Source organism: Phyllostomus discolor, chromosome 8 (genome assembly GCF_004126475.2).
Source record: "Phyllostomus discolor isolate MPI-MPIP mPhyDis1 chromosome 8, mPhyDis1.pri.v3, whole genome shotgun sequence".
NCBI lineage: Eukaryota > Metazoa > Chordata > Mammalia > Chiroptera > Phyllostomidae > Phyllostomus > Phyllostomus discolor.
This window is the reverse complement of record NC_040910.2, coordinates 53933896-53947617: the sequence shown is the minus strand read 5'-3', so window position 1 is coordinate 53947617 and position 13722 is coordinate 53933896.

The window sequence follows — 13722 nt, the reverse complement described above, 5'->3', positions numbered from 1 at the left end:
CAGCCATAGGCTATAGATATGTTAAATGACCAACCCAGAGGTTAGCTGCAAGGCTGTTGCTATGCAAAACAACTCTCAATGGCCCTGCTCCATTTGTCCCTTCCCCAAACCCACACCCTGGGGTGGGGAATGGAGACATCTTAAAATCTCCTGGACACCTTAAGTTCTGGACCCCATTTCAAATGCCTATTTGGGGCCCCCCCTCTTGGCTGCACCCTGTAACAAGAACACATCTGCAGCTGAACAATTTGGGAAGTTTGGTATTTTGTGGCTTGGACAACATCTGTGTATTGTCTAGATTCAGACATGACTGTAGAGTGGGCTTGTCTTTGTCATGATCCATCATGGTCCCAGACGGCCTTGTCTGCTGCGGATGCTCTGAGGAAGTTTCTCTGTCCGACAGGAGGACCCTGAGGCCGAGCAGTGAGCACCAGGCAAGAAGCCAGTGCTTTGTGCTTCTCGAGGGCAAAGGACTGGAGAGTGCCCCTTCCATGTGGTGAATGCTTTAAGCCTTCGATGTGTAGCCCCAGACTGAAGTTCAATATTTTGTGATGGGAGAAGTGGAAAAGTGTGCAGAGGCCACATGGAGCCACCACACTTGACCTGGTTGAGAGAAAAATTGCTGGTTCTAGATATTTCACAAATAGTCCTATAAAATTTTACTCTAATGAATACGTTTTCTCAAAGTAAAACTGTCTGATCCAGATGGCAGTTCCTTTGACAAGGTGTCATTTCACTTTTATCGACTGATTCAAGGCAGCCAGATGGGGGAAGGGAGCATGAGAGCAGGAGAGACATTTCTGGCCCCACAAACACGGGCTGAGGCCACCCACAGCTGGGAAGGACTTCGCTCCATCCAGGGAATGTGCAGGCGGCTATGGCCAGCCGGATTTCAGAAGGTCAAAACTCTAGGTCACATCCATACAACAAGGTTGAAAACATGGATTTTTGAGCAGAGAAGCACAGCCTGGTAATACATAGTGGATTCTAAAGTGTGGTCATCATGAATGATAAAATATATGTAAAAAAATGTGAGCCATCTGACAAGGGCACACCCTGCTCAGTGCCAGGAGCTGTGGGTGAGACGGTGAGAAATTTTAAAAGACGAGATGGCCAGTAAACTACAGGCTTCATTCATCTGTGGTTTCAGGGAAATTTCAGGGAAATGGAGGCAGAGAGCATCAGCCATAAAAGAAAGGAAGTGGATTAAGCAAAGTCTCAAAATGCTTCCACAATGTGGCAGCCAGACAAGAGTATGTTTAGCCAGAACTATGCTCTAAAATAGTTCTAGTCTGCCCACAGCAGACACCAAATTTTTACTGTCATTGTCAGGATTCACCTGCTCTAAAATATTATTGTAAGGTATTTGAATTTTTAAAATTCAGAACTTTTGAAAGATGACTGGAGATACCTTAGAAAACAGGCAGGTGATAGATTGGGAAAAGATGCTCACAATATTTAAAACTGACAAGGTACTAATAGCTAGAACATAAAGAACATCTAGACAAATCAGTAAGAAAAAGACAGAAAGTTCTAGAAAATGAATGGTTCGAAGACCTGGCAATTCAAAGATGAACAAAACTGAATCAGTTAGCTAATAAGCAGAGGAAGAAAAGATCAACTTCATTAGTACTCATGTCACTGCAAATTAAAATACTGAGATGCTACCAACATGTGTAAGTTTGGCAAAAATGGACAAATTGCACAATATGAAGAGTTGATGAGGATGTGGGAAGGACACAAAGAGTATTTCTAGTGGGAGTGCAAATTGATACAGCAATTTAGAATGTGCTCTGGTGGAACTCACTTAATTTAAGTTGGCATGTGCTGGAAGTCCTGGATATTTTCTCCAGCAAAACTCACAGGCTTATGGAATATTTGTGGAAGTGCAGTAATGTAGCTGTCCATCATTAGTGGGATGGAAACATGAAAGAGGACAATGCCTTCTGTGGAAACTATGCAACATTCCAAGGCAGTGGAGTAGCAATGTATACAATTACATACACAGATAAAGACAAAGTGCTTGGCCCTGGCTGGGTGGCTTGGTTGGAACATTTTTCCCATGCACCAAAAAGTTGAGGATTCGGTGCTCAGTCAGGACAGGCCAGGATGGGTATGGGAGGCAACCAGTCATCTTCTCTCTCTCTCTCTCTCCCGCTCTTTCTCTCCACTTCCTTTCTCTCTCAAATCAATAAATACATCCTTGGGTGAGGATATAAATACATACATACACACATATGTACGTACATACATAAAACTGTGTTTAGTAAAAAACAAAACTAAAAAAAACAAAACTAAACAGTAAATAGCAGAACAAGATATAAAGCATAATACCATTTCTAAATTAAACACATATACAGACAGAACTACATTTTTACAATACCTACAAATTAAAGAGGATGTACCAAATTCATTAGACAGGGTGCCTATAGGAGGAAAGAAGAAAGGACCTTGAGGGCAGTGGTCAGGATGAAAGAGAAAATTAAAATGCAGTAAGGAAGCACGGACCAGGGCCAGGCCCCCTGTCTGTACCTGGGCTGGCTCACTCCCCAGTTTAGGAGGGCAGAAATTATTCACTGAGAGCGACTGCTCACACAGCGTGAGAAATTACCATATTCTTTTCTATCGTCTTCCCTGTAGGTAAGTATACAACAGGCACCATAAGTGGAGATAGAAGAAGCAGGAAGTTTTCTTTAAATGAATACACTTAATCAGGACCACATCTCTCCTTTGTTGGCTATGTATTGTTGACTCCTCCTCAGTGTTCCCATTGCTCTTGTGTTGTGTTACATCTGTCGAGTTAGCATGGTTGCAGAGAATAGTGACTGTTTGGACTGAAATGACTGGGTCATATTTTGCTGTGTATAACATGCACCCACATTTTTGGCCCAAACTTTCAGGAAAAAAAATCTTTTGTTTTAATTTTTTAATTCAATTATTTATTTATATTTAGAAACAAAACCTATTATCCTATTCCAGGGTATTATTTTTGCATATGGGCAATTGATTTCTAGAGTTACATTTTTAACACATAAGCATAAATAAAAGAATTTAAAACATTTATATAGATACAGAAATGGTACTACCCGTGTATAACATGCATCCTTATTTTCCCCTCAAAAATTTGGGCAAAAAGCGTGCATTATACATGGCAAACTATGGTATATAGTGCCCGTATTTACTCTGTGTTAAGAGAGGCTTACTTCTTCCAATGTGTTCTACGAAACATCTGCCATCAGTAAGTTAGCACATAAACAAGAATGGCCTATGGCTATGTATTTGTCCAGCACTGTGGGTCTTTCCTGCCGACGGTCAACTACTGAGGCCATGAGAAGGTCTAGTGCCTTCTAAGTAAGGGGGGGGGGTGTCTAAATGGGAACACAGATTGATCTAATTTAGTCATATTATTGAAGCCAAACATGGTTTGGGCCCTTAAGAATGGTGACTAGCATTTACCAAGGGCCTGCTGTGTAACAGGTGTGGTGCGTATACTAGCTCTAATCCTCACTCAACTCCTATTTGTGTAGACTTTCCCAGGCTCTATTCTACTCTCTGTAGTACAGTAGTGCTTCTGTATTTGTGATTTCATTTTTCCATGGTTTCAGTGACCCGTTGTCAAGCAAAGTCTGAAAACATTAAATGGGAAATTCCAGAAATAAAGAATTCTTTTTTAAAATTACATGTGTTCTGAGTAGTGTGATGAAATCTCATGAGTCCGGCTCCCTCCTGCCCAGGACTCGAACTGTTTTTGTCCAGCATCTCCACACTGTAAACGCTGGATGCTGCACAGCTCCCCACTTGTTAGCTGCCTAGTAGTGCCTGGTTATCAGATGGGCTGAGGAGGTATGGCAGTGTTTGTGTTCAAGCCTTCCTTAGTTTGCTTAACAACAGCCCCAAAGTGCCAGAACAGCAGTGCTGGTGGCTCGGACAAGCCACAGGGAAGCCCCGAGTGCTTCCTGTATGTGGGTAGGTGAGTACAGTATGTTAAGGTATTTTAAGACGGAGGCCATATTTATATAACAGTATTTTAATAATTGTTCTATTTTATTAGTTGTTGTTAATTTCCTACTGTGCTTAGTTTATAAATTAAACTTTATCATAGGTATGCATGAATAGGAAAAAAAAACATAGTATATGAAGAGTTTGGTTCTGTGGTTTCAGGTGTCCTCTGGGGCTCTTGGAAAATATCTCCCCTGGATAAGGAGAGACTGCTATCCTCTCAGGTACTGTAGCTGACTCCAGTCCTCTGGGATTACGTTGTTGAACATGCTCTGCTCCTTATCCCTTTAGTTATTCCTGCATTGTCTACCTCTTGTAGAAGTTAAGACATCCTTGTCTTCTATGTCTTCCATGACCTTCAGGGAATGAGATTAGTGATCAAGTCCTGGGCTTATTTGGGTTAGAGTTGGATTTACCTAATCAACCTTTTAGCGCAGGTCTCAGCAAGGTAGGCAGGTAGTTTAGAGGGAAGAACACTAACTAATCATGTGATCTTAATGGACTTAGTCTCTCAGAGTGCAGCCTACTTCCTAATAAAATTGGAAAATATTAGGTTGGCTAAAAAGTTTTTTTTTTTCAGTAGGATGGCTCTGGTAGTGCTTAGTTGTATTTAACTTCACTTGAAGTTTTGTTAGATTGTATTGTGACAGCTAACCAAATTAGAATTGGTGAACTTTTATGTAGCCATTTTAATACTGAAGATGGAAGAAAATACACATTTTCAACATATTATGCTTCATTATTTCAAGAAAGGCAAAAATGCAACTGAAATGCAAAAAAAAGATTTGTACTGTGACTGATCAAATGTATCAAAAGTGGTTTGTGAAGTTTTGTGCTGGAGACTTCTTGCTGGACGATGCTCCCCAGTCGGTTAGAGCAGTTAAAGTTGACAGCGATCAAACTGAAAACAATCAATGTTATACCATATGGGAGATAGTTGACATACACCAAATATCCAAATTTATGAAGTTATTTGTGAAAAATGTGTCCTTTATTTTACGAAAAAAACTAAATGAACTTTTTGGCCAACCCTGTGAAGGAACTGAGTGAGAATTAGAGCTGATGTATGCACCACACCGGTTTTGTAGTGGGCCCTTGCAAACGATAGTCAGCATTCACTGTGCGGGGCCCAGGCTGTGCTTAACTCTCCACACCATGACTGCATCAGATCCATCTGCCTGGGGTGCCTTTCTTGACAAAATACAAACAATACAACAGCCTAGTCAGTTTTCTTCTTGCCCGCTCTGCTGGTGAGGTTTTCTGTGACTGCTTTGCTCAGCTCCCAGGGAAAGGCTAATGATTACTGTGGGAGGTGGTGTTTGTTCTGCCTGAAGAAACAGTATCACGTACACTTTTTCAAATTGTCAGGTACATCACACTTTAATAGCTTTACCTCTGGGGACAAGATTTCATTGTGATGGAGGAGTTCCCTGCTCCTAATCTCTATGGCTTCTTCAACACCAAGCACTGTCCTTACTTGAAATGGGGTCGGGGGAGGTTGTTGCTTGCCCTCTGGACTGAATTGTAAGACTCACCAAAGGGTTGACCCCCATGATCTAGAATGGAGGGGTAGTACAAAGCTTAGAGATAACACAGCCTAGTGACAAAGGACAAACAGCCACTGGTGTCTTGGCAGCAGAGGTGTGGCTGTCTTCAGCTACATTTACCCAGAGACCATCAATTGAACAATCAGTGCTTTTTTTATTAGATAAAAAGGGTACATAACCTGTATTATGAAAAGAATAATTGATTTGTCTTGTTCTTGCATCTTTTTCATTCCTCACTCTCTCTTTTTCCTGATAAATATGTAATCATTGTTATATGCAAGTTTTATGGAGGGGTGGGTAGAAGTTCATGATTCCCCCCCTTGGTCTGCCTTGAGCCCCCTCTTTGGGGACAGGCCCCTCTCTCCAGTGTTGACGTCCCTCTCCAGCTGGACTGAACAGCTGCCCACAGAGTATGCCTTATCCCTAGCACAGTCCTGTGTTCATCCTGCAGGACAACTCTGAAACAGGAACAAGGACTAAGAGTTACGGTCATGGCGTGCTCACAGACGCACGGTGCTGCTGATGGTGTGCTGCTTTCTCCAGAATGGAATTTCTCCAGTCTGCGTCCCCTTAGCACACGGGGTGGGGGAGTGTGCGGGCCAGGAAGCACGCCAGCTGGCAGTATATGCAATTAGCCCTGAGTTAAATCACCAAGGAAATTTAAAATTTAAATAACTAAAACCAAGGAAACAAAATCTGGAGACAAACTACAGGCAGGTAATTTGCACATCGACGCTATAAGAAATTCACAGGTGATTGTTCTGAGGCATAGTTTCGAGGGTTCACAAGTCCCTTCATAAACCCATCCCCAAGCTTCCTGAGAAGAGACATCCAGCTTCTCAAACTTGCTGACCATGGTAAAATACAGAATTATACGTGAATTGGTCGCCTTCCTTTTTTGTTGTACCAATTGTAGTCAGTCATTAAGTGTCATTGGAAGAAGATGAGTGTGCAATTTAGGAAGATACTTGCATCTAACTACCAGTTTAATTAATACAGAGGGGTTGCAGTGGTAAAAAGGTGTATTTCTTCCTCAATTTGCTTCCTCTTCTCTAAGCTCAGGAGCCTGGGCTTCAGGGTAAGCAGGTGATCCTGAGCAGGCAGAGGTTATGGTGGGCATTACTGTCACATGACATCACTCCATGGCACCCCGCCCCCCCACAGAGGTCCCAGGCTGTCCCTCTGTCCTGGAGATCTGCCTCTGTTTCTATCCCTTTTTGGGTGGGTGGGCCTGATGCTTCTCATCTGTGTGCTTCTCATTCTGATTCTATCTCCTAGGTTTCTGGGTTCACTCACCTTATTTCTTGATTCCCATGTCTTTCTGCTGTGTGTGCATCCACCTTGGTGTGGCCATTGTACGTTCCAGACCGCAGCTTGATGTGAAGTTCAAAGGACTTTGAGGTTCCACCTGGACAGGATATGTCAAACCTGACTGCCACTGAGAACTGCTGGATAGTCCTGGCAGATGAGAGCATATTCTAGAAGGACCGGCCCTGACTCTGGTTTTCGGTAGGTGACGGTCACCACTGTGTTAGGTCACACGCCCCTTCTGTCTCCTCTAGCTTTAGGCTTCCCTGCTGTGGTTCCCCACCAGCTTCTGGACTTTTTCTGATTCATCCTTCTTTCTTTTTTCCTTTAAAGGAGACTTTACTTTTCAGAACAGTTTAGGCCTATAGCAAAACCGAGCAGAAGATACAGAGAATTACGATATACCCCTTACCCCCATATATGTATCTCCTCCTCCATTATCAACATCCCTCACCAGAGTGGTACATTTGTTACAGTAGATGAACCCACATCGACACATCATTATTGCCCCAAGTCCCTAGTTTACATTAGGGTTCACCCTCGGTGTTCATCATTCTATGGATTTGGACAAACGTATAATGATATAGCCACCGTGGCACTGTCACACAGAACAGTTTCACCACTCCCCAGATCTCCTGTTTTCTGCCTATTAAGTCCTCCCTCCCCATAACCCCACTGATCCTTTCACTGTCTCCACAGCTGTGCCTTTTCCAGAATGTCATATAGTTGGAATCATACAGCATGTAGCCTTTTCAGATTGGCTTCTTTACTTATTTAATATGTATTTAAGGTTCTCCTATGTCTTTTCATGGCTTGATGGCTTTTTACTTCTAAGCAATAAATAATATTCTGTTGTCCAGATGTGCCATAGTGTATTCATGCATTCACCTTCTGAAGGGCATCTTGGTTGCTTCTAAGTTGTGGCAGTTATGAATGAAGCTACTATAAACACCTGTGTGCAGGTTTTTGTGTGAACATAAGTTGTTAACTCCTTTGGGTTAGTACCAAACAGTATGATTGCTGGATCATATGGTAAAAGTATGTTTAGTTTTGTAAGAAACTTGCTGCCTTCCAATGTGACTGTACCATTTTGCATTCCCATCAGCAATGAATGGGAATTGCTGTTGCTGTGCATCCTTGTCAGCATTTGGAGTTTAGCTATTCCTGTAGGTGTGTAGGGGTATCTCATTGTTCTGCTTTGCACTGCCCTGATGATGTATCACATGGAGTGTCTCCTCCTATGCTTACCTGGCATCTGTGTATTGAATCATCTTTATGTGTCACATTTTCTGTTTGTCCAGGATCTCAATTGGTATTTGAAAGCCCAATTTCTCTCATTCCATAAGACTAAGCTTAGGCTTTACTACTTCATTAGAACCTTTTCAGACTACCACAGAGGTCAGAGATTTTTATCTTACTCTGGTTTTAAAGTCTTTAGCTTGTGTAATTTATTCAATCTGTGATGAACCTTATCTAATAAATATATAAAATATAAAAATATTAAATGTATATTCTCAGTTTATCTGCATAGTTAAATACATCAATTCAATAAGATAAATAAACAAATATATTAAATATAATCTATATATCTCAAATCCATAATGTGTGCCACTCACTGTTAGATACACAGGGAATACAGAGGTAGATAAAATGGATATATTTGCAATCTATTGACTTTATTGACTTGGGAGAGGCAGTAAATAAGTCAGAAATGAGGTAATGTCACGTAACTACAAATACTATTAAAAATAACAATGGGTATATGATAGAGAGTAACAGAGGATTTAATTCCATATGGGACTTCTCAGAAGAGGTAACATTTTTACTGAAACCTGAAATACAAAAAAAGAATCCCAAATACAAAGACAAGCAAACAAGCAAAAGCAACAAAAGGAAGATCAAAGATCTTGGAGCAGAGAAAACAAATGCAAGGTCCTGAGGTTGGAATGAGTCTGCTGTGTCAAGGACAGGAAAGCATTCTGGTGTGGTTATGGTTGGAGCCCAGTGAGGGAAGGCATAGTGGGTTAAGTGCGGTGAGAGGGCGGGCAGGGACCCGATTATGTAGTACCAGAACAAGAATATTAGAGAGCTTAAAGCAGAGAATCATTGATCTGATCTGTATTTTTAGAAGACCAGTCTATTTTCTGTGTGGAAAGTGGATGTTAGAGGTACAAGAGTGGAAAGGGGAGGCCAGCAGAGTGGCTGCTGTGGTACGTGGTCAAGGTGAAGAATGCAGCTGGCTTGCACTAAGGTAATAGATGGAGAGCAGGTAAGACATTTTCAGATATTTTTTCAGAGATAGGAATAAGAAGATTTAGCGACAAATTAGATGTGAAGAATAATGAAGGAAGCATCAAGGATGACTCCCAGGTGTACAGGGCTTGAGCACCTGAGTGGAGAAGGGTAAGGAGAATCAAGAGTCCTACCTGGCCACTCTAGTGGACATCTGCTCTTCTTTTCAGCTGCTCAACACCACTGAACATTTCTCCTGTGGCTGAGGGTTTCCTCTACTCATGATCCACGTTTCTTTAAGACAGATATCAGAAACTGGCTTTCCCAGTAGCCTTGTGCCTGGGCTGCAGCTTGTGACCCTGGATCCATCAGATACACTGGTGAAACTCCAAACTGGCACCCACTCTGGCCATGGAGCCAGCAGCTTCAAACAGTTTGTAGAGGTGGCAGTAGCAGAAATGTCGGACATAGCATCTGAGTTTAGGGTCAATGACAGGGTCTCTGCTGTCTGTGTCCAGTCATGGTCACAGCAGTATCTCCCTTGAATGGTTCCACAGTATGATCTGGGCCTTGTCTCTCAAGGGCTACTAGTCCTGAAGCCTGGTTCTCTTGCCAGCTACCTCCTACCTCTTCAAAAACCACATCTGCCTAAATTATGAGAATAGGATTTTTCCCCTGTAAGAATCTTGAGTGGCACTGTCATGTTGAATTCAAGACACTTGTTAGACATGTAAAGAGAGATCTCAAATTGGCAATTGGAAATATGAGCCTGGTGTTCAGGGGGGAGGTCAGAACTGGGGTTGTACGTCTGAGAGGTGCTGGCACAGAGAAGGTGTCTAAAGTCACCAGCTGAGAACACTGAGTAGTGATCGAGTTAGAGAAGGGGACTCATCCTGGGCTGTACTGGCCCAGAGCTCAAATGGAGGAGCTGGAGCCCGTGAGGTGTGAGAGGGAACTACCTGCATGTTGGGGCTGTTAGGAGGGAGCGCCAGAGCCAAAGGGCACCTTTCAGGAATGAGGGAAGGTCTGTTGTGTCAAATCTAACCAAGAACCATTGTCTGCTGTTGCTGGCTTTATTTTCAGGCATAGTATTGACAATTCACTGGGCAGTAAGTTAGAGTATGGGGATAGAGCCAGTGAAAGCTGGGTATGAGTCACAGCTCTATGATTGACGAATAACATGGATTTGTGCAAGGTTTGTGGGCTCTCTAAGACTCAGTGTCTACATTTAAAAATGAGAATGATAATGCTTACTTCAGAAACTAGTGAAAAATTGTTATAGACTGAACTGTTTCCCCTGAAAAAAAAATGTGTTGAAGTCTTAGCCCCAGGTACCTGTCTATGGGACCTTATTTGAAAACAGGGTCTGTGTGGATTTGATTGGATTAAGACGTGGTCATTAGCGTGGAGCCTAATGCAATTATAACTGATATCCTCATAAGAAGGAGATTTGGACACAGACACAGACAAGCAGAGCGAATGCCAAGTGAAGTGCAGAGACTCACATACACAGAGAAGGGCTGGCTGAGAGAATGGGCTCCCTCCTGCAAGCCAGGGAATGCCTGGGGCCTCCAGACTGTGGAAGGGGCTGGGAAGGATCAACCCCTGGAAGTTTGAGATTGAGCTGACACCTTGAGTTTGGACCTCTGGCCTTCAGATTAGTGAGGGAATAAGTTTTTTGTTGTTTTAAGTCACCCAGTTTGTAGAAACTGACAAAGATTTTGATACCAGGAAGCTCAAAAATGTGGAAGTGGCTTTGAAATTGGGTAGTAAGTATTGTCTGGCAGGATGTGGAGGCACTTGATGGTAAAAATCTAGATTACCTTGAAGAGATTGTTGGTGGAAATATGGACAGAAAGGGCAATTCTGGCGTGGGCTCAGACAAAAGAGAGAAAAGCTATAGGCAAAGTTTCTATGATCTTAGACAAAATATGTTGACATAATTATGAGTAGAATGTTGCTAGAAATGGGAACATTAAAGTGCTTCTGGTGAGGTCTCAGTGGAAATGAGGAATGTGCTGTTAGACACCAGAAGAAAGATAATCCTTGTTCTAAACTGGCAAAAAAACTTGTCTAAATTATGTTCTATTGTTATGTGGAAATTACAACCTGTAAGTGATGAATCTGGATATTTAGTCGAGGAGGTTTCCAAACAAAATGTGGAAGATGTGGCCTGATTTGTCCTTGCTGCTTAGCATAATGGATGAGAGGAAGAATATAAATTGAAAAAATTCTGCCTCGATACTGTAACAGAAATCCTACCTCAGTTTCCAGCCTGCTGGCCTGCCTTACAAACATTGGACTTGCCAGTTACCACAGTCACGTGAAAGCCAATCTCTTTTTTTTTAAATTGAATTAATTGGGATTACTTTGGCTAACAAAATTATACAGGCTTTTGTGCACAATTCTACAACACATCATCTGTATACTGTATGATGTGTTCACCACTCCAAATCAAGTTTCCATCCATCACAATTTATCCTCCCTTACCCTCCCCCACCTCCTTCCACCATGCCCCCCAAATCACCACATTGTTGTTCATGTCCTTGAGTTCTTTCTCTCCTTTTCTCTTTTTTGCTCAATCCCTCCACCCCCAACCAGCCCCACCCTTCCCAGCAGCTGTCAGCCCACTCTGTTTATGAGTCTGAGTGAAAAATGTGAAGGGATTAAGAAGTACAATTTGGCAGTTACAAAATAGTCATGGGGATGTAAAGTACAGCATAGAGAAAAGAGTCAATAATATTGTAATAACTATGTATGGTGCCAGGTGGGTACTAGACTCATTGAGAGGATCATTTTGTAAGTTATATAAATATTTATCCACTATGTTGTACACCTGAAACCAATATAATATTGAATGTCAACTGTAATTGAAAAAATTTTAAAAAGACAGATTGTTCCTACACTTTTGAAGCTTACATTCTGTAGGGAGAGAGATAATAAAGAAACAATTGCCATAGATTCTTGCTTTTCACAGTAGTTTTATTTGATGAAGTTATTGTGAACATTATACTAATGAATATTGAATCCTTGCTCCTAGGAGAAACACAGGATTAGGTTCCTGCTAGCTTCTGGTCACAGATTTTTGTCAAGAATCATTCCCACCAACAGTGTGTTAGGGTTCCCTTTTTTCCACTTCCTTTCCAGCACATACTGTTTTGTTTGTTGATGTATTAATGATGGCCATTCTGACTGATGCAAAATGATATCTTATTGTGGTTTTAATTTGTATCTCTTTGATGGCTAGTTATGTTGAGCATCTTGTCTTATGTCTATGGGCTCTCTGTATGTCCTTCTTGGAGAAGTGTCTGTCCAGGTCCTTTGCCCATTTTTTAATTGGATTGTTTACCTTTCTGGTGTTGAGTCATATGAGTTTTTTATACAATTTAGAGATTTACACAATGGAATACTGCACAGCAGAAAGAAAGAAGGAATTCCTGCCTTTTGTGATGGTGTGGATGGAACTAGAGAATATTATGCTAAATGAAATAAACCAGTCAGTGAAAGACAAATACCATATGATCTCACTTATAAGAGGAATCTAATGAAAAAAATAAACGAATGAGTAAAATAGAACCAGAGACATGGAAACATAGAACAGACTGACAGTGGCCAGAGGGGAAGGAGAAGGGGGATAATGGTGGAAAGAAGGGGAAGGGACTAGTCAAAGAACATGTATGAATGACCCACAGACATGGATAATGGTGTGGGGATTGATTGTGGGAGTGGGGGTTGGGCTGGGTGGAATGGGGCAAAGGGGGAGAGAAGTGTAACAACTGTAATAGAATAACAATAAAATATGAAGAGTCAATACATAACCTTGTTTTTTGTGTGTTTCTATTTAAAGACACCTTATTTAATTATATTGTTGAGTTTCTAACACTGGAATCATAGCTATTAGTTTCAGAACTCAGCTTAAATGAAACTTATCTAACACATGTATTTTCTCCGTAAGGCACATGATAGTCTTTGTACTCTTAGGAATGCTAGTCAGCACTTAGGACTATACTCAAGGCCCATGTAATACAGTGAAATCACCAACAAAAAGCACAAAAACATTAAAAAATCTGGCAATAAATAGATTATGAAGAGGACAAATTTATGGTATGAGAGCTGAAACAAGAAGGCAGGTGTCTCCTTATTTGACCCCAGTTGGGAAAGTGTGTGTCAGGTGACTCTGGCCTTTCTCTGCTCTCTGCATGTCCTGGGATGGTAGCAAACACTCTATGAGTATTGGTTTTCAGGTTACAGACATATTTTAGTGAGTGTAGAATATAGGAATAAAGAGGATCAGCTGTACACCGTTAGATGTTTAGTTACCATTGTGATTGTGCTGATGATTATGGTGACACAACATTGTTTTCCCAGGGAGTCTGGAGGCTCAGAGAAGCTTTTCTGAGAAAATGACATTAAAGCTGAGACCCAAAGGAGAGTAGGTGTTAGCTGGGCTGAGTGAGGAAGAAGGGAGACCATCTTAGGAAGAAAAAACAGTATATGCAAGGGGCCTGAGATGGGAAGAAGCAGAGCATACATGGTCTGTTCGGAAAAAGCCCAACCATTTTTTTTAAGATTTTATTTATTTTTAAACAGAGGAGAAGGGAGGGAGAAAGAGAGGGAGAGAAATATCAATGTGTGG